This window comes from Macaca mulatta, chromosome 10 (assembly GCF_049350105.2).
Source record: "Macaca mulatta isolate MMU2019108-1 chromosome 10, T2T-MMU8v2.0, whole genome shotgun sequence".
NCBI classification, from domain to species: domain Eukaryota; kingdom Metazoa; phylum Chordata; class Mammalia; order Primates; family Cercopithecidae; genus Macaca; species Macaca mulatta.
The window spans coordinates 18,109,833-18,136,516 of record NC_133415.1 but is presented as its reverse complement, the minus strand read 5'-3'; the positions used below and the strand labels follow the sequence as shown (position 1 = coordinate 18,136,516).

The following is a 26,684-nucleotide window of genomic DNA, read 5'->3' as shown; positions in this document are numbered from 1 at the left end:
CTAGGTACAGCTTCCAAAGGTGGACCGGGATTGCTGTGTTGAAGGCGCTCCTTGTCTGGAGACATCTTCAACTACTCAGTCTTCCTTTTCTCTTACAGTCAGTCATTACTGAGTCCACAGATTCTAAATTTAAAATGCCTTTCACATTTCTTTTATTCATTCATTCAACAGTTATTTATTGAGTAGCTACTATGTGTGAATTTGTAGAAATAGACTTGTACTTATTTTGCTTCCCGACTTTCACCAATCTCATGGGCTTTTTTATTTATATTTTTTTAGACAGAGTCTTGCTCTGTTGCCCAGGCTGGAGTGCAGTGGCGCGACCTTGGCTCACTGTAACCTCCGCCTCTCGGGATCAAGTGATTCTCCTGCCTCAGCCTCCCAAGTAGCTGGGATTACAGGCACCAGCCGCCATGCCTGGCTAATTTTTTTGTATTTTTAGTAGAGACGGGGTTTCGCCATGTTGGCCAGGCTGTTCTCAAACTCCTGAACTCAGGTGATCCACTCACCTTGGCCTCCCAAAATGCTGGGATTACAGTTGTGAGCCACTGTGCCTGGCCAATCTCATGGGCTTTATTCAACATATTAGCTCAGCATATATTTAGTGGAGGTATAACATTCATTCTTTGCCAGGCCCTTTTGTAGAAACACACATAAGACACGTACATCATTAGGATTCAATGTGATGACTGCATACACTGAGGACACGCAGTGCTTATGAAGAGAGCTCAAAGGAGGGAGGCCTGAGTGGCCTGGGCTAGGACTTGGTCAGGCAGTTGGGGAAGCTGTCTGAGGAAACACCATGGCCAAAGCACGGAGGTAGGAGATGCATGATAAGAGTGGGCTACACAAGAACTAGAGTGTATCATGGCCAGACGGTTTCAATAGCAGGCTTAGGCAAATGCCAGGACAGAAGCCTGAACACACGAGCAGGCAATAAATCAGGAAGAGCCTCGCATCTATGCAACACAGGTGCATTCCAACCATGCTTATGCCATTTCCTACGGAGAAAATACTATTCTTAAAACCTACTGGGAGTTAAGGGGCTTATGGCTGGAAAGGCTGATCCAAGGGTTTCAGAGGCCCCAGGCCCTACCAAGGTGTCCCCAAGGCTGAGGAGATCATTTTGTTGGCACTTGTCACTCATGTGTGACACACTGCTTGGGAAGCCCTACCGAGGACAACTGAGAGCCAGAGAAGGATGTGGGGCAAGAGAGTGACTGCAACAGGATGTTTTAGAAAAGCCAAACTAGCTGGGCGTGGTGGCTCATGCCTGTAATCCCAGCACTTTGGGAGGCTGAGGCCGGTGGATCACCCGAGGTCAGGAGTTTGAGACCAGCCTGGCCAACATGGTAAAACCCCGTCTCTACTAAAACTACAAAAATGAGCCGGATGTGGTGGTGCGTGCCTGTAGTCCCAGTTACTTGGGAGGCTGAGGCAGGAGAATCACTTGAACCTGGGGGGCGGAGGTTGCAGTGAGCCGAGATTGCACCACTGCACACCAGCCTGGGTGACAGAGCGAGACTCAGTCTCAAAAAAAAAAAAAAAGAAAAATCCAGGCTAAAATGTTGCTGTCATTTATCCTGTCATTTCACAAGATCAAAGGCCTCCAGTATTTCAGGGTGGTCTTCAGAACAAGCTATAACCCCTTGGTTGGGGCCAGACGATCTGGTTCTTGGCATAATTTAATTTTCTTTCATCAAACCACTTCTTCCAGGAAAACTGGCACAATGGCACTCTGCCATAAAACCACCGCAACCTGGGCCTCTGTGAACTTGATGAGCTGATTCTCAGGCTGCTTTTCTCCTTGGAATTCCGGAAAGTTTACTAAATATGCCACTCTCTGTACCCCGATTCAACCAAGAATCAGAATCCAAAACAAACACAAACATTCATGAGCAAACATGTCACAAAGCTTATGAATTTCACTCTCAGCTTCCCGAGCCGCCTCTAATCTCACAACGTTCTTAGAAAGGGGGCCGGTTACACATTCCTACTGAGTTTGCCTCGATGTGGGAAGCGAGGTGCTGAGGACGGAGGTGATGCTTCCAATGTCACAGTGCTGGCAAATGCTTCCGACTGCCCTGTTTACCTTACAACGTTAGAACTGATAAAGACCCTGTGCTTCCTGTGCCAGCAGAACCCATGGATGGCTCTTCTTTGTACCTCGACATTTTTAAAGACCATGCTTCTTCCTCTTAAACAGGAATGTCACACGTGTGTTTGGCTGACATAGGCTCATGTGGGAATCAGGGCTCCCAGACACAACAGCTGGGCCACAGGCAAGCTGCCTTTGGCATGCCAAACCAGAGGGGACACTGTCTGCCTTTGTTGTGTTTTTTTTTGAGACAGTCTTACTCTGTTGCCCAGGCTGGAGTGCAGTGAGTGGCACGATCTCAGCTCACTGCAACCTCCGCCTTCCAGGTTTAAGCCATTCTTGTGACTCAGCCTCCTGAGTAACTGGGACCACAGGTGCCCGCTGCCATGCCTGGCTGATGTTTTTTGTATTTTTAATAGAGATGGGGTTTCACCATGTTAGCCAGGCTGGTCTTGAACTCCTGAACTCAAGTGATCTGCCCACCTCGGCCTCCCAAAGTGCTGGGAACACAGGTGTAAGCCATCATGCCCAGCTGACTCTGTCTACTTTTAATCATAGGTCCTGCATTCAGAAGGTATTTCGTCTGTGATTCCTTTCAGATTTTTTTTTTATTTGAGCACTTGCTTTGGTTCTATTCATTAGTTAACTGGGGACTTGGAAGTTTTTAAAACACAGTCCTTGTTCTCAGGGAGCAAGGCCTGATAGGGAAGGGAGATAGGTAATCACAAAAACACAAAGCACTGTGATAAATGGGAGGTGGGGAAGAACTATGGGAGCTGGGGTACAGGGAAACTGACTGTGTCCCAAGGGAAGCATTAGGGAAGGGCATCTTGAAATGATGGCTACACTGAAACTTAAGGATAAAAAAGGTTATATAAGTGAGAGACAGGAAGAACAAAGGTCAAATCAGACACGCTTCTCTCTCTAGGACACTGATTTCAAAGGAATGGGTTGCTGAATATCTAGCAGGTAGCAAATACTGTCCACTACATTTGAACTGCAGACCTCAAAAGGTAATGACCCACGTCCCCCCTCTTGTCCCCAAAAACAAAATTTTAGAAAGGCTGCATAAAGTTGTCTAGCATGGGTGAAAACATTTGTGTTTGCTCATAAATCTATAATTAACTGCAGGTTCTTTCTTTCTTTCTTATTTTTTTTTTTTTTTGAGACAGAGTCTTGCATTGTCTCTCGGGCTGGATGGCAGTAGTGTGAACTCGGTTCACTGCAACTTCTGCCTCCCGGGTTCTAGCGATTCTCCTGCCTCAGCTTCCCGAGTCACTGGGATTACAGGTGCCCACCACCACACCCAGCTAATTTTTATATTTTTAGTAGAGACAGGGTTTCACTATGTTGGCCAAGCTGCTCTTGAACTCCTGACCTCATGATCCACCTGCCTTGGCCTCCCCAAGTGCTGGGATTACAGGCGTGAGCCACTGTGCCCAGTCTACCACAGGTTATTCCTGTAACTGATATCCTCACATCCTCAGAGTGACGCGGCAGAATGAATTCTGGGAACACAGGCTTATTATTATTATTTTTTGTAGCTATCTCAGAAGGCGAAGGAGTTGCATATAAAGAAAAAACTGCAGTGGACCTGGAAAACACACTCCTGGCTCTGAGTGCTGATACCACTGCTTAGTATCAATATGATTCTTGAAAAAACTCACTGTGTTTCTAAATCTCAGATCTTTATTTGTAATATAGTGACAATCCCACATTAACTCCAAGGTGATTATGAGGAACAAAAAAGAAAATGGGGGCCAGGCGCGGTGGCTCACGCGTATAATCCCAGCACTTTGGGAAGCGGAGGAGGGTGGATCACCTGAGGTCAGGAGTTCGAGACCAGCCTGGCCAACATGGCGAAACCCCATCTCTACTAAAAATACAAAAATTAGCCAGACGTAGTGGTGGGTGCCTGTAATCACAGTTACTTAGGAGGCTGAGGCAGGAGAATTGCATGAACCTGGGAGGCGGAGGTTGTGGTGAGCTGAGATCGCCCCATTATACTCCAGCCTGGGCAACAAGAGCGAGACTCCGTCTTAAAAACAACAACAGGCCGGGCGCAGTGGCTCATGCCTGTAATCCCAGCATTTTGGGAGGCCGAGGCGGGCGGATCACGAGGTCAGGAGATCGAGACCATCCTGGCTAACACGGTGAAACCCCATCTCTACTAAAAAAAATACAAAAAATTAGTTGGGCGTGGTGGCAGGTGCCTGTAGTCCCAGCTACTCGGGAGGCTGAGGCAGGAGAATAGCGTGAACCTGGGAGGCGGTGCTTGCAGTGAGCTGAGATCCCACCACTGCACTCCAGCCTGGGCGATAGAGTGAGACTCTGTCTCAAAAAAAAAAAAAAAAACCAAAAAAAAACCCCAACAGAAACAAGAAAAATGGCATCTTTAAATTATCTGGTACAGCAGAAGAGTATCCATCAGTGCTGTAGTGCAATTAATTACTATTAATTACCTAGTAAATCATTTCTCTCTGTAATCCACTGATTATTCTAATAATCTTCAAAATTTCCGTGAGTGTGGAATGTACTGGACAACTTGAAATACTTGCAATATTTGGAAATAATTCCAGGCCCATAGCCTTCTCAGTGTTCTGAAAATAGTTAACTTATAGTGTCACAGCCTGCATGCTTAGGAGATCTCTTGAGGTTATTCGAAGCGGCAGCTAAGAGATACATCCACAGGAAGGAAACAAATAATAAAGGAAAGAAAATCCACTGTATGGAAAATTACGTGCATAAATTGTATTAAGCAGCTAAGGAGTCTGTTTAGGATGTTAAATATAATCATCATATTGATATGAGCTTATAAGATTATCTGCCAGTTTCTTCAAAGGTTAAGAGTTTGCACCCAGGTCATAAAAGACTTGAGTAACAACATTTCCAAGAGAAACAGAACTCTTTTTATTGACCTGGCTCCTATGGGGCTGCGGAAATATCCTAATTAATGGCTGTAAAGGGCTTTCAAAATATGAAGTGGCATATAAAAGCTTAATAAATGACAGTTACAGAAACTATACATTTCCTCATTAAGGTGCCTAATTATCCCTCAGTGAACTTGCATAATTCCTACTGGATTTCATATAAATTATGTGCATGCATGCAAAATAGAAACAGGATTTTTAAGTGAATACTGCTTCAAGTTATGAAAATGGCTTCGTTTGAAACTGGACCCTTTTAAGCTGAAAGAACACGGATTTGGCTTTGGAATGCATGCCCCAGATCAGACTTTTGACCCTGCTTTTCTGCTGTCAGGAGGAAGGTGGTGCCCAAAAGCTTGACTTTGACCTTTGCCTGGCATTCGTTGCTGCCTGATCCTCCCATTCCCATCCTTGTCGTCGGGGTCTGGGAGCTTGGAGCAAGCCCCTTGCCCCTGAGTGCTCTGCACTGAGGCAACGTGCCTTAAATTTGACAAGGACCATCAAGGGAGCTGGCTGGGATGCATGTGACCCACAGCGCTTTACCTACAGCTGTTGTGCTGGGAGCATAGAGACCAACGCTAAGTAAATAAATGAATAAATAAATTAAAAATCAAAGCATCCTCTCGTGAACGTCTGGTCAAGTGGTAGGGCTTTTCATCTGTGGATCAGAGGGCAATGTTTTCTTTTTAGCAATAGCTCAGTAATCAAGATGGCAGGGAAAGAAAAGGTGGTATCTGTGCAGAGAGGAAAGTGAGAATAATACTGTTTTATGAGCTAGACATTATTTTTTGCCAGTGCAACTGCAAAAAAAAAAAAAAAAAGAGAACAAGCTAAAAATGGTGACGATGATGATAATACCTACCATTTATCAAGCAACTGCTGTATACTAGAGAGAAGGAACTTAACTTAGATGACCTCTGATTTTTTTTTTTTTTTTGAGACAGAATCTCACTCTGTCACCCAGGCTGGAGTGCAGTGGCACAATCTCGGCTCACCACAACCTCTGCCTCCCAGGTTCAAGTGATTCTCCTGCCTCAGCCTCCTGACTAGCTGGGATTACAGGCACGCACCACCACGCCCGGCTAATTTTTTGTATTTTTAGTAGAGACGGGGTTTCAGCATGTTGGCCAGGCTGGTCTCGAACTCCTGACCTCATGATCCGCCTGCCTTGGCCTCCCAAAGTTCTGGGATTATAGGCGTGAGCCACTGCGCCCAGCCAGATGACCTCTGATTCTTATGACAAACTTGCAAAGTAGATGGAATTATCTCCATTTTACAGATGAAGAAACTAAAGCTTCCATATAGCTAATGTGTGGCAAAATTAATTTCACTCTTTGATTTGTGGTCTCAACCATACCATGTTGCCTCCTGAGATGTGTGTGTGTGTGTGTGTGTGTGTCTGCGTACATGCTCATAACTAAATATGGTGAGGCTTTGATGAATCAGGGGTCTAAAGCCAAAACAAAAGAGTAACTCCTGGAGGAGCAGTAAGTAAATGTTTGAAGGGCTTTGAGAAGACCACAGGCCATAACCAGACTGCCTCTGTAAAAACCTGGGAGGATCCCAATCATTATAAAAGGCCAGAAAAGGGCTGGGTGCGGTGGCTCACGCCTGTAATCCCAGCACTTTGGGAGGCCAAGGCAGGCGGACCACGAGGTCAGGAGATGGAGACCAACCTGGCTAACACACGGTGAAACTCCGTCTCTACTAAAAATACAAAACAATTAGCCGGGCGTGGTGGCGGGTACCTGTAGTCCCAGCTACTTGGGAGGCTGAGGCAGGAGAATGGTGTGAACCCGGGAGGAGGAGCTTGCAGTGAGCCGAGATTGCACCACTGCACTCCAGCCTGGGCGACAGAGTGAGACTCTGTCTCAAAAAAAAAAAAAAAAAAAAAGCCAGGAAAACTAGGGCTTCCCTGAGGACAGTACTGTGTGAAAAGGAAGCTGTAGGCCTAGGGTAGGGCCTGATCAAGATTAGTGATAGTGGGTAACCGGATGGAGCCAAGATATATTCAACTCAGGACACTGTGTCAGCGCTAACTTATGTCAACTTTCCCTCCTGTGTGTTAGGGAGACTCCCTTCTTTCCGCATCTGAAACTACCCAAGTAACTTCACAGCATGTGCAGGACTACTTCTTGCAGTCAAAAACTCTTTGAAACTTTTTCAGCAAAGGGGAATGCCTTAAGCTTGCATTATGAAAACTTACTGTTTAAGAAAAGGTTCTGCTACTATTCCCTCCCTGGCCCATTTTCATTCTTTAGCCCAGCTACAAGAATGTAGCTAGAATTGGGTTGGTCAATTCAGACCACATGCTTCCTTGGCTGGGGAGGAGAAAGTAGGACCCAAAGTTCCTGGATGACTCCTTTGAATGAGGTTCAGAGCAAGTTTCAGATTAAACCTTTTATTCCTAAACTCAGTGCTTCTCACAGCGTCTGATGTAGCATTCTGTAGGATGCTAGTAAATGTTGTGGAAGCAGGGCTAAATAAGTTAATTAAGTGTAGGATATTATTTATTAGGGTTAAATAAAGTTAAACAGGGTTTGATATATCAGTGTGCACAGGGAATCTCAAAGGTGGTTATGGCTTCCAACATTGTCAGAATGATTTGCCCCTTTCCCCCCAGGAATCTAATAGGATATTGCTTGTCCCTTCAGTTTGAGTCCTCACTGGCTTCTGTCTGCACTTCTTCGCCTCTCCACCTGTCATGCAAGAGCCACTATGTGAAAATGAAGATTAGATCCTTAGTCCTTCAGTGGTTTTTGAGGCTTTGCTGGTTTGAATCAGAGAAATCCTAAGTGGACCCAGTACAGCTGCTCAGCAGGAGGCTCTGGGGAGCGCGAGGACTCTCATCTCAGAAATGCTGATGAAAATCATCCTCACAATCATGACCTTCCTCCCTTCTGCTTTGAAGCACTAGAGTTCTCTTCTTATTCATAATCCGACAGAAAGTAAGTTTATTAAAAACCACTTAATTTAAAATCCCCTGCTGATTTTACCTGGGACTCACTTTTGATCATATAAATGAAAAGGTTCTGTAATCCAGCTTTTGCTTTTTAAATTATTTCTTCCTGAAAGCTTTTCGAGAGAGAGAGAGAGACAGTGAGACAGTGAGATTGAGAGTGTGTGTGTGAGAGAGAGAGAGAGAGAGAGAGACGAGAGATAGGGAAGGAGGGAGGGGTGGGAGAGAAGGTGGAAATCCTTCCATCTCAAACCTTCCCTAACTTGGCTGGGTTTTTCTCAAGTGTGAATGGAATGGAGTGTGGTCATCCACTCACTCATTCATTCAATAAATACATATTTTAGCAACTTCTACAGGCCAGGCACAAGGTACACAGAGACAAAGAACACAGTGGTCCCTGCTTGAGGGAGCTTGGAGGTGTTATGGGTGCTCAGATAGAGGTATGTTCTAGGCAGACAGGGTGTGGTTGGATCTCATGTTGTGGGAAGTGGTCCTTTTAGACAACACTTCACCTTTCCTCTTCATCTCACTGGACAGAAATCATCTGGCCAAGGTTGCGATAGAACCAAGAACACAAAGGGTTTGGTAGCTGGCAAATACTTTCAACAAAAACTTGCAGAGTACTTTTGTTTTTTACTTTTATAAACAAACTTTTTATTAGAGTGGAATGTACATTCAGAAAAGTGCATAGATCATAACTGTATAGCTTGATGAATGTTCACAAACTGAATAACTAGAACCCAGACCAAGAAACAGAGTATTACTAGACCAGAATCCCCCTTACAGCCAAAAACATACCCACTATCTTGCCATCATCTCTCCTTCTTTCTTTTGAGATGGAGTTTCGCTTTTGTTGCCCAGGCTGGAGTACAATGGTGTGATCTCTTCTCACCGCAACTTTCGCCTTCTGGGTTCAAGCAATTCTCCTGCCTCAGCCTCCTGAGTAGCTAGGATAACAGGCATGTGCCACTATGCCCGGCTAATTTTGTATTTTTAGTAGAGACGGGGTTTCTCCATGTTGATCAGGCTGGTCTCGAACTCCCGACCTCAGGTGATCCGCCTGCCTCAGCCTCCCAAAGTGCTGGGATTACAGGTGTGAGCCACCGCGCCTGGCCTTATCTCGCCTTCTTACACAATAGCATAGTTTTATCCATTTCTGAGCTTTATATGCTTTGAATCATACCGTACATGCCCTTTGTATGAATATTACGTTTGTGAAATCCATCCATCCTATGCATGCCGTTGTCATTTGTTCATCTTAAGGCTGTATAATAATCTATGACGTAAATATCTTACTCTACCCATTGTGTCACTGATGGATAGTTGGGCTGTTATAAACATTCTGGAACATGTCTTTTGATGGCATGTGTATGCATTTCTGTTGAGTACAAACCTCCAAGTGGAACTTCCAGGTCACTGAGTGTGCACGTGCTCAGGTTAAGTAGATATTGCAAAGTGGTTCTGAAGTATTCCAATTGCTCCATCGTCCCACTAAAAACTGGCATTGTCTCAATGTTTGCATTTTAGGCCTTCGGGTAGGTCTACACTTTGTATAGTGGTATAGCAATATGGATTTTAATTTGCATTTTTTCATGACTAATGAAGCTCATAGTCTTTTGATATGTTAATTGTCCATTTTGTCCTCTTTTGGGAACTGCCTATTCTTTGGCTCATTTTTCTATTGGGTTGCCTGCCCTTTTTCCTACTGGTTTGGACGAGTTCTTCATATATTTTTCTTCCCACTTTTAAAGCAAAGGAATGTGGGTCCCGAAGCTGACTGGAAATGAGTGAATTTCTGGCTTTGCGTGTCCAGCTATGCACCAACAGAGACCCCCTTCTCAAAGCTGGCTGGGCGATGCCTGCTGCCTACTTTGCTAGTCTTTTCTGGAATCTATATCAAGCTACAAAAAAAAAAAAAAACAAAACTCAAAGAAGGTTATCAAATCCATGTCCCATCTCTATCCCCATTGGCTTGAGGAAACTGAGGCTCAGAAAGGCTAAGTGGCTGGTCAAAGCAAAACAACTAATACAGAGTTAAAAAAAAAAAAAGGTCAAGGATCTAAGTCCCTGAGACTCCCCCCACCTTTCCTCCTGAGCTATTTCTTACGCCTCCAACTCTCTGCTTCTCTATAATCCATCTGTTTAAGCTCATCTCAGCTTTCCTTAGTCCGTTCAGACTTACTTGCCAAACTAGAGGGATAATTCGTGGTCAACCCCGCAGATCTGAGGAGATTCCACAAATAGTTTCTTTTAACCACAGAGTGCTTTGCAAATAAAAAGTTGAGGAAAAGTGTTCTTATGGATTGAATTAGGTTCCTTCCAAAACGTATGTTCAAGTCCTGACTCCCAATACCTGTGCACGTGACCCTTTTTTTGGAAACAGTCTTTGCAGATGTAATCAAGTCAACATGAGGTCACAGTGGATTAGAGTAGACTCCAACCCAAGGGCTAGTGTCCTTATAAGAAGAAGAGATAAGAGACAGACACAAAGGGAAGAGGCCCGACAGAGGCAGGGGTTGAAGATACGCCCCTAAGGAATGCCTGGTGCTACCAGAGCTGGAAGAGGCAAGGAAGAATCAGAAGAATCCTCCCCTAGCGGCTTCAGAAAGAGCGTGATTTGGCTGACACCTTCACGTGGACTTCTCGCCTCCAGGACTGTGGAAGAATAAACTTTTGCTTTTTTTAAAAAAAATTTATTTTATTTTAAGTTCTGGGATACATGTGCAGAACATGCAGGTTGGTTACCCAGATATACATGGGCATGGTGGTTTGCTGCACCTATCAACCCCTCATTTAGGTTTTAAGCCCTGCGTGCATTAGGTATTTGTCCTAATTCTCTCCATCCCCTGCAAGAGGCCCCCATGTGTGATGTTCCCCTCCCTGTGTCCATGTGTTCTCACTGTTCAACTCCCACATATGAGTGAGAACATGTGGTACTTGGTTTTCTGTTCCTGTGTTAGTGCTGAGAATATTGGCTTCCAGCTTCATCCATGTCCCTGCAAAGGACATGAACTCATTCATTTTTATGGTTGTATAGTATTCCATGGTATATATGTGCCACATTTTCTTTATCTAGTCTGTCACTGATGGGCATTTGGGTTGGTTCCAAGTCTTTGCTATTGTAAATAGTGCTGCAATAAACATATGTGTGCATGTGTCTTTACAATAGAATGATTTATAATCCTTTGGGTACATACCCAGTAATGGGATTCCTGGGTCAACCATTGTGGAAGACAGCGTGGCAATTCCTCAAGGATCTAGAACCAGAAACTTCTGCTTTTTTTAATTTTAATTTTTATTTTTTGAGATGGAGTCTTGCTCTGTTGCCCAGGCTGGAGTGCAGTGGCACCATCTTGGCTCACTGCAAGCTCCATCTGCCGGATTCACGCCATTCTCCCGCCTCAGCCTCCCAAGTAGCTGGGACTACAGGTGCCCACCACCACACCCAGCTAATTTTTTGTATTTTTAGTAGAGATGGGGTTTCACTGTGTTAGCCAGCATGGTCTCGATCTCCTGACCTTGTGATCCGCCTGCCTCGGCCTCCCAAAGTGCTGGGATTACAGGCATGAGCCACTGTGCCCGGCCAACTTCTGCTTTTTTAAGCCACTGTTTGCGGTGCTTTGTTATAGCAGTTCCAGGAAAGTAATACTACTGTCATTTTCCAGATTTGGACAGATTTTCAGCTAATCACTAAATCACAGAAGGCAAGTCATTTTGCACATTGTAGACAGTAAATGATAAGAAAAACCCAAGGTAGAAATCACGCTCACTGGTCTGTCGTCGTCTCTTCTCCCGCTCAGAAATCCACCAAGATGTCGAGTCCCTTAGACGTCCTGCTCTGGGACAAGACAGCTTTCACAGGCAGCCCATCAGCATGCGGGAGATAACAGTTACTGAATGAAGATATTCTGGCTGTGTCCAGGTCACCGCAGTTAAAGTAGTTACTAAAAACTCTCCAGACTATTTCAGGAAGGAGGAAGTATTTTCTGCAGCTGTATAGCAGGAACAATATACAGAGTAGTGCCAAGATATTGGTCTTAAAATTGGCACTAAATAAAACAGAGCACAGTGCAATGACTGGAAGAGCTGGGGTAGATGCAGAAGCATAGAACAGCACTGCAGACCCACCTTGGGGAGGGATGGGAGGGTCTGACACCCCACGGGCTATATACCAGCTACTGAAAAACAGCTACAACTCTCAACAGAAATCAGATCTGCTGTCCAGTTTGTTGGATGGTATGGATATTTTAATTTTTTTTAAACAAATAATGAATCTGCCTGTCTCTATCAGTCCGGCTAGATGTTTCACGGCACACGATGTCTCATCTGCGTCCCCAGAAGGGCAAGATGGCGTGGATGGCCGAGCAGCTGTGACCAGTTGAACGTGTGCTGGCACCTGCTGGAATGTGGAGCTCCTAAACAGCCGAAAGGGCAAGAAGCTTTTTGCAACTTCTAGCTTAAACAAAGTGAGCCTGCATGGAAGGGCACAATTGAGTACGCCTTCATTATTCACTCATTCATATGCTCAAAACAAAGCAGATGCTGAAAACACACTCCGGGAGGGGTGCAGAGGTCACAGGCGTCGTCTCCACTTTTCCCTTCTCATTTATGAGGTGGGAAGGATGAACACTTAGTGAGTGCCCCTTCTGTGCCAGACACATATTCTCAGTTTTTCCACTCCCAGGTCCATACTCTGCCCTTCTCTGTGCCCGGGGATCACCTGGCATCCCTGGTGGTTGGTTCCTGATCGGAAGCTTCGGCAACAGCTTGGAGGGTGGGAGGAAAGACAGTGCATTTCTCCCTCACACACTCTTGCCTGTGGGCAACGTTCCCAGCAATGGCTATGTCCTCCATTTCAGCCTCTGCTTGGCAGCTATCTCCATGGTTCAAGCCTTCAGTAGCTTCTGGCACCATTATTGCTTCTCTTTATATCTTGTTAAGAGTTGATCGTGTCCTCCCCCAAATTCATCTGTTGAAGCTCTAATCCCCAGCAACCTCAGAATGGGACTGAATTTGGAAACAGGGTCTTTAAAAACGTAATTAAGTTAAAATGAGGTCAGATGGGTGACCAGTGCCCATTCAACTGGTCAGAAATGCTTGGCCATCCACGCTGTCTCGTCCTTCTTGGGAGGCAAATGAGACATCATCTTGTGCAGTGAAGCATCTAGCCAGATTGGTGGGGAGAGGCCAGCCCATTATTCGGAAAAAAAAAAAAAAAAGAAAAGAAAGAAAATCTCCATGCCAACCAGCCAGTCAGCAGATTGGATTTCTGTTTAGAGAGTTGTAGTCATTTTTTTAGTAGCTGGTATATAGCCTGTGGGGTTTCACCCTCCCTGAAGAGGCTCTGCAGTGCTGTCCCAGGCTAATCCAATAGGACTGGTGTCCTCATGTGAAGAAGCAATTAGGATGCAGACATGCACAGAAGGGAGATTATAGACGTAGGGAGAGGAAGCATCTATATATACAAGCCAAGGAGAGAAGGGTGCGATAAAACCAACCCTGTCAACACCTTGGTCTCAGACTTCTGGCTTCTAGAACTGTGAGAAAAAAATAAATCTATGTTGTTTAAGCCACCCAGTCTGTGGTATTTTGTTATGGCAGCCCTAGCAAACTAACACACATCTCTCAGCCCAGAACGGGTACCAGCTCTCAGCTCCAGCTAGTCCCTGGGTGTCCCAGCATCCCTTGCTGATGCCTTTGATCCTGCCCATTCACCGCCATATGCAGTCCCTTCATTAAAATATGTTGACTCCCAAGGGCAGATGTCTTTCATGATGGTATCCTGATTGTTATGTTATTTCAGTGAGTCCTCGGAACAGCCCCCATGAAATTGGTAAGTTTATGCTTGTTTTTACAAACAAGGAAACTGAGGCTCAGAGAGGTCATACAGCTGGTGAGTGACAGAGCTGGGGTTTCAGCTGAGGTCTTTCTAACTCTGACGACATCGTGTGCTGGCTTTGGTAGATCTGCTGTGCGATGAACGAAAGAGCCATATCCCAGAACCAGAGGCCCAGGGGCTGGGCATCACTAAGTCAATGTCTTCATTTTACAGATGAGGAAACCAAGACTTCGAAGTGAGGTCAGTGGCCTGAGGTCAGGAAGCTGATGCAGTGGTAGAATTTGGGCTTGAATACAAGTCTCTTGATGCTAGATTTGGTACTTTTTGCTGCTTCTCTGACTGATTTGGGAATGACAGCAAGAATACAGTCACCTCCCCAGTACACACTTTGATGACCTGGGCAGTTGAGCAAAAAAATCAAGGGTCAGGGTCCTAGCATCTACCCACACACCATGCATGACCTTGGGCAGGTTACTTAATAACTGCTCTGTGCTTTAGGGTACTCTTCTGCAAAACGGATATTAATCATAACTCACAGGACTGTTGGGAGAATCAAGTAAGATAACGAAATACTCAGTATAGCACACTGACTAACACACATTAGTCCTAATTAAATAAGGGGCTATTGTTATTACCTGGGGTGTATTTTTTTTTTTTTTTTGAGACGGATTCTCGCTCTGTCACCCAGGCTGGAGTGCAGTGGCCGGATCTCAGCTCACTGCAAGCTCCGCCTCCCGGGTTCACACCATTCTCCTGCCTCAGCCTCCCGAGTAGCTGGGACTACAGGCGCCCGCCACCTCGCCCGGCTAGTTTTTTATATTTTTTTAGTAGAGACGGGGTTTCACCGTGTTAGCCAGGATGGTCTCGATCTCCTGACCTCGTGATCCGCCCGTGTCGGCCTCCCAAAGTGCTGGGATTACAGGCTTGAGCCACTGCGCCCGGCCACCTGGGGTGTATTTTTAACCAGACTAGTTTCTTCCTATTGACCTGTAGGCACTGAATTCACTACTCACTGTCACTCAGAGGCAGAACAATGATAATGATGATACTGAGAGCTAATGGTGATGGTGGCAGCTTACCAGGACCCAGGCGCTAGGCATGCTTATTAACTCTATTCCTTAAAACGTCACAGAAAGATTGAGTAAGCAACTAACTAGTGACAACCCAGATTCAAATCCAGTTTCACTTGTTCCAAAACCCATGCGTTTTCCAATACTGATGCCTACGGGATGATGTGGAACATTACACATTCCAATACTTACAGGGCTATGGCTGCAAACAAACAAACAAACAAACAAAACCACTACATAGTACAATCTACATCTGTGCCTTTCAGAGCTGCAGTTATTGTAGGTGCTTTGTGGCACCAAACTCTGAGTTCCCAGAGGGCAGTGGTGTGTGTTACTGACTCCATACCCACAGCTTCCTGCACAGTATGTGCCACACAGTAGGTCTACTCAATACAAGTATAAGCTCCTGCACTGGCAGTGAACTGGAGTGAGCTTCCAGAGAGATGAGACCATAACTTATTTCCTCTGGATCTCAACAAGCAGAGTCCTAGAGCAGAAGAGGGGCTAAAACATCCCACTTCTGTTAACATCAATAACTGTCATCCTGAAAGACTAAGAAGTTGATTTCAAAAGAAAGTTGTAATGGGAGTAGTAGCGAGTAGTGTCTGCTTATTTCCCAGCACAACCACAGTTCCACAGAAGGCTTTGTATTTGGCTACGCGCTGGCTCTGTAGTGTTGTAAACACTTGGGAGGTCTGAGGCCTAAGTTAATTCTAGTCTGCTACTTGTTTTCTGTCTTACCTGGACCATACTAGCTCATTTCGTTTCTTTTTTTTTTTGAGACGGAGTTTTGTTCTTGTCACCCAGGCTGGAGCGCAGTGGCACAATCTCGACTCACTGCAACCTCTACCTCCCGGGTTCAAGCGATTCTCCTGCCTCAGCCTCCTGAGTAGCTGGGATTACAGGTATACGCCTCCATGCCCGGCTAATTTCGTATTTCTAGTAGAGACGGGATTTCTCCATGTTGGTCAGGCTGGTCTCGAATTCCTGATCTCAGGTGACCCGCCTGCCTCAGCCTCCCAAAGTGCTGGGATTATAGACGTGAGCCACCACGCTTGGCTAATTTTTGTATCTTTAGTAGAGACGGGGTTTTGTCATGTTGGCCAGGCTTGACTCAAACTCCTGACCTCAGGCGATCCATCCATCTCCCAAAGTGTTGGCATTACAGGCGTGAGCCACCGCGCCCAGCCCATACTAGCTCATTTCTATACATTTCTCTTTCCTAGTTTGCAAAGTAGTTATGATGCTATTATGTTTTTCGTTACACCAGTATGTTCTGCAAGTCTCCTATGTACCAGAACCCATCTGAAAATAGAAATCCTTGTCCTTGGGAAGCCTATGTGCTAACAGAAGAGGGATAAACAAGTAAGTAGGTTAAACATATAGTCGATTGTATGATAAGAATAAAGCAGGGAGGGGAGATAAGGAGAGCTCAGCTGGGAGACGTGGTGAAATTTTCAATGAGTGGTCAGCGAAGACTTTTCCGAGAAGATGATGTTTAAGACAGGATCTGCAGGAGGCGAGGTAGCGTGCCATGCTGATAAGAAGGAGGAACTCAGGCAGAATTAGCCCCAAGTACAAAGGCCCTTAAGGCAGCTGATAAATGGGAAAAACAGCAAGAAGTGCCTGCCTCCTAGGCTGCTGTGCAAATTAAATAAGATCATAATCCATTTGCAATGCCACATTCATAACCACTGCTCAATAAATGTTAGCTAGGACTATTAACATTATTTCCGGGGGCACATAAAGGTCCCCTACCTACTAGAAAGTGGCTCTGGCGGCCATAAGGCCATAGTAATCCTTGGGGTCTGAACGTGCTCTCACAAACGAGCCTATCTACTCTCTGCCAACCTGATCTGGGCAAATCCACAGGCTGTCCTGCTCAGGAGGGAGGATTTCCTAGAAATTGGATTAGCGAGGTGTGCATTTAGTGCTGGGAAGTAAGAAGGGATAACTAAATCCAGCTTTCTTGTGTCAATCGTTTAAACAGAATGTGCAAAATTACCCCGGCTCAAGCTTTCAGGCAAGAGAGTGATAAATGTAGTTTCCTTGATCACTTTTCCAGTATTCAACAACCCCAAAGTAAGGGGGAAAGGGGTTGGAGCCAAACTGCATGGTTCTTTGCAGGTTCTACTGAGTGCAGGGTGAACTTTCTCCCTAGCAAGGAATTTTGCTTCTGTTCAGTCAGGGGGAAGGAAAGTGTGGTGAAAGCTATACCTGAGCAATTATCCAGGGTGATTCTTAAATCATCATGGCCACAAAAGAGGCTCCCAGTTGGAAGGACTCTGCACTTTGCATTGTGTAGTGGGGAAAAGGAGCATAAAGGAGTTTGCTGTCCTCCTCCTGTTGGCTTTTAAGGGAATGGGACCGTCCTAAGCTCTGTGTCCTTTATTTTTGTCTTTGTTTCTTTCTTTCTTTCTAGGGAGAAAGACTGTCCTGCATTCAACAGATCCTTAAAAGGACAATGCAGTTGTACCCCTCATTCCCCTTACTTTGGAGCTGGTGAATATTGGATCCCTTGAAAACCGATTATGGATCTCTTCAAAATTCCAGAATTCTGAGCTCTAATTCAGCGAAGTATAATTCTCTACTTTTCTGCCACTTGCATTTGCTTTTTCTTCCTCATTTCTTCATTTGCTTTCTACTCTCTCTTCTCCTCCTTCTCTTCCCAGCCTTCCCTTCTGAAGTCTTCCTGGATCCTCCTGGCAGAGATGGCCACCTGCCTTTGTACCTCCACTCTACCCTGACGCAGTTTGGTGAAAACGCTGATCTCCTTGCCCAGCAGTTGTTTGTTTACAGGAACCCCCCACTAGACGCTGAACTCTCTAGGACACGGCTGGTGTCATCTCTCTAGCCCAGGGCCTACCAGAGGCATAGCAGACAAACTCAGAGAATGTCTAGGAATGAGCTGGCGAATGGATGAATGAGTTCAGAAGACAAGACAGTGGTCCCGCCCACTGATGGTTAACAGAGACTCAATTAACATCTGCAAAATGACTAACTGTAAAAAGTGCTGCGACACTCATCAATTGACTGATTAAAAACAAGGATCCCAGGGCCTCTGGAGGAGGTAGTTTGTCCTGGATGAATGGGTGGGGTAGGGGCCCGCCTAGCCCCCGTCTTCAGCAGAAACCAAACAGACCATGTGGTCAAAACTCATCTTCCGTTAAATGATTACCCATCTCCACTCGTGGCAAGAGATGTCAAAAACTTTGCCATCAGGCAGTTTTCTCCAGCCAGCTCCTCAGCCCATTTGACATTTTTAGGCCACTGCAAAGGTACTGGAAAGAGCCTGGTCTCGGAGTCAGACCTGGATCTGAACCTGGTCTCGAACGCTTTCTGGCTGTGTGCCGCTGGGACAGTGAACTAACCTCTCTGTGTTTCTGTTCTTATCTTTGTAATGAGAGCAACAGTACAGTCCTTTTCCCCAAAGGTAGGTTTCTATTAGGGAATAGTCAACTCTGGGCAGGATGATGTCTGTGGATCTTGTCCTCTAACAGAAGCTTTTTAACTTTAATCATGCGAAGATTTTGAATGCACCTGTTGGTGATAATTCCCAAAGAAAGAGGAAATGGGGGAGCAAGTCAAAGTGGTGAGTAATGCTGCAGCGGCCCTCCTTCCCGGGCCCCACATTCCAGCGTCCTCTGGACTATCCTACCCTGAGTGCTGGAGGGAGCCATAAGGGGTAGTGACATGAAGCTGGTATATCTCTGAGAAACACACGATGATTAATAAAGGCTACCAAGGTTCTATTTTGTCCCAGTCATCTAAGCCACAGCTGGAACACTGAATTAGGAATCACACGAACATTTGGTGAGAGAACCAGAAATGAGGGATGGGTAGAGAAACGCCTCTTAGAATGCATGTCAAGCAAAGTAAAGCACATTAATAAACAGCTGATTGAAATGCATGGAGGTGGTCCTGTAAAGTTACTACTGAACAAAGAATGATGCATGTAAATTAATTGTGCAAGACTTCTTATTGCTACTGTTCAGAAGCTCATGGATATTCTCAGTCAGGTGCCGTCTTTGCTAGTGTGTTACAGAAGAAAATGCGAATTCTGTGTCATCATATCATAGCCCAGGAAGCTCTAGCCTAGCTCCCCAGTCTCAACTCAGGTTCCTCCTTCCAGCCTCCCACCTGTCAGTTCCAGAACAGGCCAAGCTGGAGCCCCCATCAGGGCTGCTAGATTCTCGTTCTCTGGCCAATTGTGTGGCTGGCTTCGGGACTCGCTTCAGATCTCGGTTAAACTGTCACCTCCTAAGAGAGGTCTGTCTCTGTTGTCATTCATTACACAATCCTAGTTAATTACTTTCGGGAGTAATCAACATGACTATGTGGAATTTCTTTCTTCCCTCTTCCTTTTGCTGCCGACTAACAGTGACATTTTGAATAAATGGTGTAACGTTCCTTATAAACAATGTAGTGGGCATTAAGTGAGAGCAAGTACGAGAAGCACTTAGCACAGGGCCTGGTGCAGAGTCAATGCGGAATGAAAAGTCGGTGATTTCAGTACAACACTGGGCCCTTACTATGTGTAAATTCCTTCCTTGTTCTCTGTGAAGATCGATAGTCCCTGTTTACTAATCTGTGGTTACGTTAACTCATTAAATGAAGTCCATTAAAAATCAGAGTCAGGAATCTTCGGAAAGATTAACAATTGCAATGGGAATGCACTGCCATTTCCCTTAACACATACATTTCCTCAGTCTTATCCAATCACTAGTATAGAGTCAATTCAAAGAACTTGGAAACCAGAAATAAACTGTGAAACTAGGCTGAATATGTGTTTGGTAGAAACAGGTATGGGATTCATTATAAGGGAATCTGACGATACATTCTTATCAGATCTCCGGACATAAAGCAAGTGAGTAGTGACTGCAATCTTCTCAAGTCCAATCCTAAGGCTTCCTCCACGACCACAGCTCTTCCGGCTCCGTGTACCCAGACTTGCCTGGCCACACCCGTTCCACAGCCTGGCGTACGCCCTCCACCTGCAGGTCTTCCCTTTCCTGTTCTATTCAACAGTCTGTGCAGTCCCATCCCTTGAGATCTGGCCCATGAAGCTGTTCCTTAAACAATGATCCTTGCCAGATTTGCATCTTGAGACCTTGCAGGATTTCCTGCTTACTACCACACTGAGACAGAGTTCAAAGAAGCCTGTGTGAGGAAACATCCATGTTTTGACTTGAACGCACACACCCTCCCTGTTTGTCTGCCTTTCCCTCTTTTGGGTTGCAGGGGTATCTGGCACACTTTAAATCTCATTCAGTTTTCAAGACGATCCTACGCAGTACGTTTTCCCATGACCTGCATCTGCAGGTGTGAACACCGGCACAGAGAAGTTGGCGTGCCCAGGGCTGTGTGATGGTGTGTGGAGGAGCAGAATCTGGGGCCTCATCCTGATGGTGACTCCACAAGTAAAACGTTTCACAAGTATATCAATTATTTGGGCTGAATGCGAAAATGCATTTATTTTTTGAGAAGGAGTTTCGCCCTCATCACCCAGGCTGGAGTGCAATGGCAGGATCTTGGCCCCCTGCAACCTCCACCTCCCAGGTTTAGGCGATTCTCCTACCTCAGCCTCCTAAGAAGCTGGGATTATAGGCACCTGCTACCAGGCCCAGCTAATTTTTATATTTTTAGCAGAGATGGGGTTTCACCATGTTGGCCAGGAAGGTTTTGGTTTTGAACTCCTGACCTCAGGTGATCCACTCACCTCAGCCTCCCAAAGTGCTGGGATTACAGGTGTGAGCCACCAAGCCCAGCTGAAAATGCATATAATATATACTGTACGCTATGCCTTTACCATATGCCAGGGACCACTCTTTTATTACTTTTTTAAAGACCAGGTCTTACTATGTTGAGCAGGCTGGAGTGCAGTGGCCATTCACAGGCATGATCATCGCACACTACAGTTTTGAACTCCTGGGCTCAAGCAATTTTCCTGACTCAGCCTCCCAAGTAGTGGGAACTATAGGTGTGCACCACTGTGCCCAGTAGGACAACTCTGGCTGCTGGGGAATAAAGGATTGAATAAGAGTGAGAAGACTGCTCTTATAAAGTATCCAATGAATGTATTAGTCTCATTCCCTTTCCTTCTATTTCTTGTGCATAGCTTTCCAGTTGAGAGTAGAACTAGCCTCATGTAATTCTATCTTTCTTTTTGTGCCTATATAGGAAATTATATTTGTATATAATTAAGGGGGGTGAAGGTAACCAATATTTACTAGGCCTCAATACTAGTTCTAGATCACTGGGGTTTATGTTACCTTTACAGTGGCTTTATTCAATCTCAGCCTGTTAAGAACATGTTATTATTCCTATTGACTAGATGTAGAAAGCTAACTGGCACAGGCAAGATCCTAACCCAAGTCTGCTAGACTCCACAGACCACGCTCTTTCTGCTATGCTGTGGACCTTGATCAGCAAATGGTTTCTGAAAGGGCCAGTAAGTATGTATCTTTGGCTTTGGAAGTGAAAAGGACTCTCTTACAACTACTTAATTTCTGTTTTTGTAGCCTCAAAGCAGCTGTCAATCTAAATAACAAGCAGAGAGACACTCTATAAAAGAAAATATATTTGGGAATTAAATATTGTAATGGGAATACGCATGTCATAGTAAAGTATGCGTGCATTCAGGGTGGTAAAGAAGATAAACTGTTTTTTTTTTTTTTTCTTTTGAGACAGAGTCTTTCTCTGTCTCCCAGACTGGAGGGCAGTGGCACGATCTCAGCTCATTGCAACCTCTGCCTCCTGGGTTCAAGAGATTCTCCTGCCTCAGCCTCCTAAGTAGCTGGTATTACAGGCGTGCACCACCACGCCTAGCTAATTTTGTTTTGTATTTTTAACAGAGATTTTTGCCATGTTGGCCAGGATGGTTTCGATCTCCTGACCTCAGGTGATCCATCCGCCTCAGCCTCCCAAAGTGCTGGGATTACAGGCGTGAGACACCATGCCCAGCCAGAGATAAACATTTTTAAAGGAAAAAATAAGGAGGAGTACATAATTGTTTTGAGTAATTATCTTTGGCTACAAAGATCCATAATAAGGATGATGCTGGTCCAAGGTTGGAGACGCAGATGTCCTTGCACAAATGTTTTTGTGTAAGGTTGTGAGGTCTTTGTGCAAGGCGGTGGTTTTTGTAGAGTCTGTTTCGTTATCAGGCATGTAAGTGTGAGAATCGTGCCTTTGTGGCCTTCCCCTATTTATCAGGGTTTTCTCATATTAGTGATTCCATCTTGATCCTGACAACTTTCATGCAGCTACAGACAAAATAAAAATGAATGCTATGGCTGTGAGCCCATACAACTTTATTAGCGGAGACTGCAATTAGAATTTCATATGATTTTCATGTGCCACAAAATAGACCTGTCTTCAAGTTTTCTCAACTATCTGAAAATGTAAAAAGCCAGCTTGGTAGGAGAATGGCATGAACCTGGGAGGCGGAGCTTGCAGTGAGCTGAGATCAGGCCACTGCACTCCAGCCTGGGCGACAGAGCGAGACTCCATCAAAAAAAAAAAAAAAAAAAAAAAAAAAAAAAAACAGCTTGGGACACACAAAAATGGGCAAGGGGGTCAACTCCTGCTGTCAATAATTAAACATTCAATGAACAGATACTAAATAGACGTTGAAAAGGGTTAAAAAAGAAAACCATTGTTTCCTCCGTATATTCGCCCGGCCACTCCAACTTAATCCTGGGTTTGTTGACAAGGGCTGTGTTTTCTGTTTCTTTTGTTCCCTCCCTTGAGCCTTGCTAGAGGTGAGCCTGTTTGCATTGAGCTGGGTACGAAGTCTGTGCTTCATAAACGTTGGCTCAATAAGCAAAGCAGAACGATGCCTGCTGAGACGGGCTATTTCTCTTGGATAATTGTCTTCATGGAGATTCCCTTCACTTGGAGCAGTCCCACAGGGCTCTGCCGACCAATTCAGGGACCCTCTGTGCCATTCAGATTCAAATACGTCTGACCTGCTGTGGTGAAATGTCAAATATGCAGTAAAGGAGATGGCGGCAGGCAAGGGCTCAGGGGAACAAGGAGGGGCTATTGAAGCATAATGGTGGATGACCGGGAACAGCTTACAGTGAGACAGAAGGAGGAGGAGGCTGGTCTCTTTCTCTATGTGATGTCACTGGCAGCCCCAGGGCAAAGTGTAGGATAACAGGTCAGGATCCAGGCAACAATAGGGATTTAAATAAGCCACTGGTGGTATATCACTGCCTGTCCCCTTTTCCCTGCTGTCTAAGGGTTTTCTCCATCAGGGCACTTCTGCATCCAAATGGCTTGTGTCTGTAGGTCTTCCTTGACAGCAGTCTGAGGCTAGGATCCTTTGTTCCACTGAAGCATCCCCAGAGCCCAACATGGGGTCTGACATTATACACAGTTAATAATAATAATAATAATAATAATAATAATAATAAAAAGTCCACTTGGGGAGGCCAAGGTGGGTGGATCACAAGGTCAGGAGATCGAGACCATCCTGGCTAACACAATGAAACCCCATCTCTACTAAAACTACAAAAAATTAGCCGGGTGTGGTAGCACACGCCTGTAGTCCCAGCTACTCAGGAGGCTGAGGCAGGAGAATCACTTGAACCTGGGAGGCAGAGGTTGCAGTGAGCTGAGATCACACCACTGCACTCCAGCCTGGGTGACAGAGTGAGACTCCATCTAAAAACAAAAACAAAAACAAAAACAGAAATCTTGGTTGAATGTTCAGAAATTCAAGCAGCTATGGAGTCTAGGAGTCCAGTCATGGTTAGAAAAATAGGGTATAGGTAATGAAGAGGGAAAGCAGGTTCAGAGTGGCTGCATTACAAATGGTGTCCTTATAATGCAGGCTTTGGAAGGAAACGAGGACATGCCTGTCCAGTATAAAGGGGTCACCTGCTTGGTTTTAGAAACTACTGAAGGAGGAGTCTCACTCTAGAGGTTCTAATTTAAGTGGTTTGAGATAAGCCCTGGATTGGAAGGCAGGCTTAAGCACTGGGCTCTGACATTTACTGGTTCTGCTAACTTGCGAAATCAACGAACCTTGCTGAGCCTCCATCAGCTTCCTCTGTAGAATGGGAATTACATGAGCTGGTGCACATGAAAGCACGAATCAAATCTAAGCAATTAGTACTGTGAACCTGAGAGGCCCCAAAGAAATCAAGTGCCTCTTCCCATCACAAATATGTCTTCAAGGAAACCATGTGCTGAATGATGGCCAGATTATTTTCCTTATGTCAGGAAGAGTTAGGATTCAGGGGAGTTAGGATCATATCCTTCCTTCTTTCCCTTCTACTGCACACGGAACCATACAGGTGCCTGGGTGCTTGGGTCATAACTCCTGTTAGCTCTTGCAATGCTAAAGACCTGAGTGAGTGACAGAGAAAACCCCTGACCTTGTATGGGTTAGCAGAGTGGGGCAGATACATTTTCAGGAATGGCCACCCCTGTGTAACTACTAAGCCAGGTCAATTCACTTAACCAGGTGTTGGAATGTTGGAGCCAGGCAGAGTTAGCCACAGCAAGGAAACGTCTTCGTTTCACTTGGCCACTGGTCAACGATCCATGGCTTCAGACACCTGGACCTTTTAGTCAGAGATCATCTCCCTAAATTGAAAAAGCTCAAGTTGGGTTCCTATGAAGTAGCTCCTTGGCAAAATACTGATTCTTTGCAAATACACAGACTGTATGCCCAACACACAAAACAAACAAGCAAAACACATGCATACATAAACACGCACACATCTGTTTAATTTAAAATTTTATCTCGATTGTAAACTGACACATTTGGCAAATTTAAATTTTGATCTATCAGAATTTAAAATATCCATAACATTTAATATAGCAGTACCACAATAGCTTAGGAGTTATTGTGTACAAATACTTGAATAAGCAAACAAACATGGGTAATGAGAAGACTTATGTATGGTATTGTTTATAATTGAGGGGAAAACCTAGGGACAGCTAAAATACCAACTCATAGAAAATGGAATAAATGAATTACAGTACCTCCAGCAAATGGCAAACTATGTAGTTCTTAATAAGAAAGAAGAAAATATACCATTGTATTAATGTAGAAGATACCCAATATTTTATTTTTAAGTAAACAAGTGTAGTCTATTCAAAAAGAATATGCATATATGGAGAGAAGCAGATAATTACATATGTGGAAGGCAAACTGTCAACAGTACTTAATTTCAGGGAATGTGAAAAATATATATTATTGGCTGGGCGCGGTGGTTCACACCTGTAATCCCAGCACTTTGGGAGGCTGAGGCGGGTGGATCACCTGAGGTCAGGAGTTCGAGACTAGCCTGGCCAATATGGCGAAACCCCATCTCTACTAAAAGTACAAAAATTAGCCGGGTATGGTGGCATGCGCCTGTAGTCCCAGCTACTTGGGAGGCTGAGGCAAAAGAATTGCTTGAACTTGGGAGGTGGAGGTTGCAGTGAGTCTAGATTGTGCCACTGCACTCTATCCTGGGTGATGAGAGTGAGACTCCATCTCAAAAAACATTATGTATATATATTATTATTATATTTCAGCAGTATGCTGGTAAATGTTCAACAACTGACTCTTCAGAAAGAAAGAAAACCCCTGATGGTAGTGTTTTCCAATTTCCGGGCTATAATAGTCCCACCAGGGAAGATTTCAAACTACCAATGCGATGCTACTGAACGGTTATGAAGAGATGTGCAGCAGGACCCCACTGCACGGCATTTCCACCATACAGACACAGCAGATGCAAACAACCTTAGAAGGCACAGAGAGTAAAGTGATTCGGAACTAACAGGTTTTAAGAGTTTTGAGGATTTGTTACCTTTGTTTTTCAAATGACATATTTCATTGTAAGTTTACATCATTTGATTTTTATTTATTTATTTATTTTTGAGACAGAGTCTTGCTGTGTCGCCCAGGCTGGAGTGCAGTGATGTGATCTCAGCTCACTGCAACCTCTGCCTTCCTGGTTCAAGCGATTCTCCTGCCTCAGCCTCCTGAGTAGCTGGGACTACAGGCATGTGACCCCATGCTGGGGTAATTTTTGCATTTTTAGTAGAGATGGGGTTTTCCACGTTGGCCAGGCTGGTCTCGATCTCTTGGCCTCAAGTGATCTGCCCGCCTTGGCCTCCCAAAGTGCTGGGATTACAGGCGTGAGCCACTGTGCCCGGCCTTGATTTTTAATAGTGGCTATGTTTAACAATTGGATCCCATATTTTCTAAAAATTTAACAATAGGCTTTCACTAGCAGATGTGACCTAGGAACCCAGCACATCACTGCATTTCCAGACTATTTGTCCTTTATAACAAATGTCAATATGAGTTGTCAAAATTCTATTAATAATAGTCTATTAACAGACAATTAAAAATAGTATTAAAAAATCCCATTCTTCAGTGGTAATCTAGAATCAGAATCTATTGATTCACTAACAACTGGCAATGTCTATAGTGGAGTTTTAAAGCAACTGAACCACTCTTTCTGAAAGAGTGGGTGTAATTGCTTTCTTTACTTCTAGACTTTATAAGATCTCCAATATGCACATATGAATCTCCAAAGGGCAGACACAGAATGCAGGCGCGATCTCGGCTCACTGCAAGCTCCTCCTCCCAGGTTCAAGCGATTCTCCTGCCTCAGCCTCCTGAGTAGCTGGGACTACAGGCGTGTGCCACCTTGCCCAGCTAATTTTTTTTTTTTGTATTTTTATTAGAGATGGGGTTTCACCATGTTAGCCAGGATGGTCTTGATCTCCTGACGTTATGATCTGCCTGCCTCGGCCTCCCAAAGTGCTGGGATTATAGGTG

At 44.9% G+C, this 26,684-nt stretch overlaps 1 protein-coding gene and 2 long non-coding RNA genes across 30 annotated transcripts in view; 1 reads left to right on the top strand and 2 right to left on the bottom strand.

Annotated features, from left to right (window-relative positions):
• Positions 1–26,684, bottom strand: part of LARGE1 (LARGE xylosyl- and glucuronyltransferase 1) — a 634,395-nt gene that overhangs the window by 110,644 nt on the left and 497,067 nt on the right.
• On the bottom strand, positions 3,234–5,846 carry LOC144331767 (uncharacterized). Its single transcript, XR_013399188.1, has 2 exons — positions 4,360–5,846; positions 3,234–3,355 (listed from the first exon to the last, which is right to left on the bottom strand). It is a non-coding gene; the product is annotated as an uncharacterized LOC144331767 (long non-coding RNA).
• On the top strand, positions 15,649–18,794 carry LOC144331769 (uncharacterized). The gene is made up of 2 exons (XR_013399190.1): positions 15,649–15,917; positions 16,048–18,794. It is a non-coding gene; the product is annotated as an uncharacterized LOC144331769 (long non-coding RNA).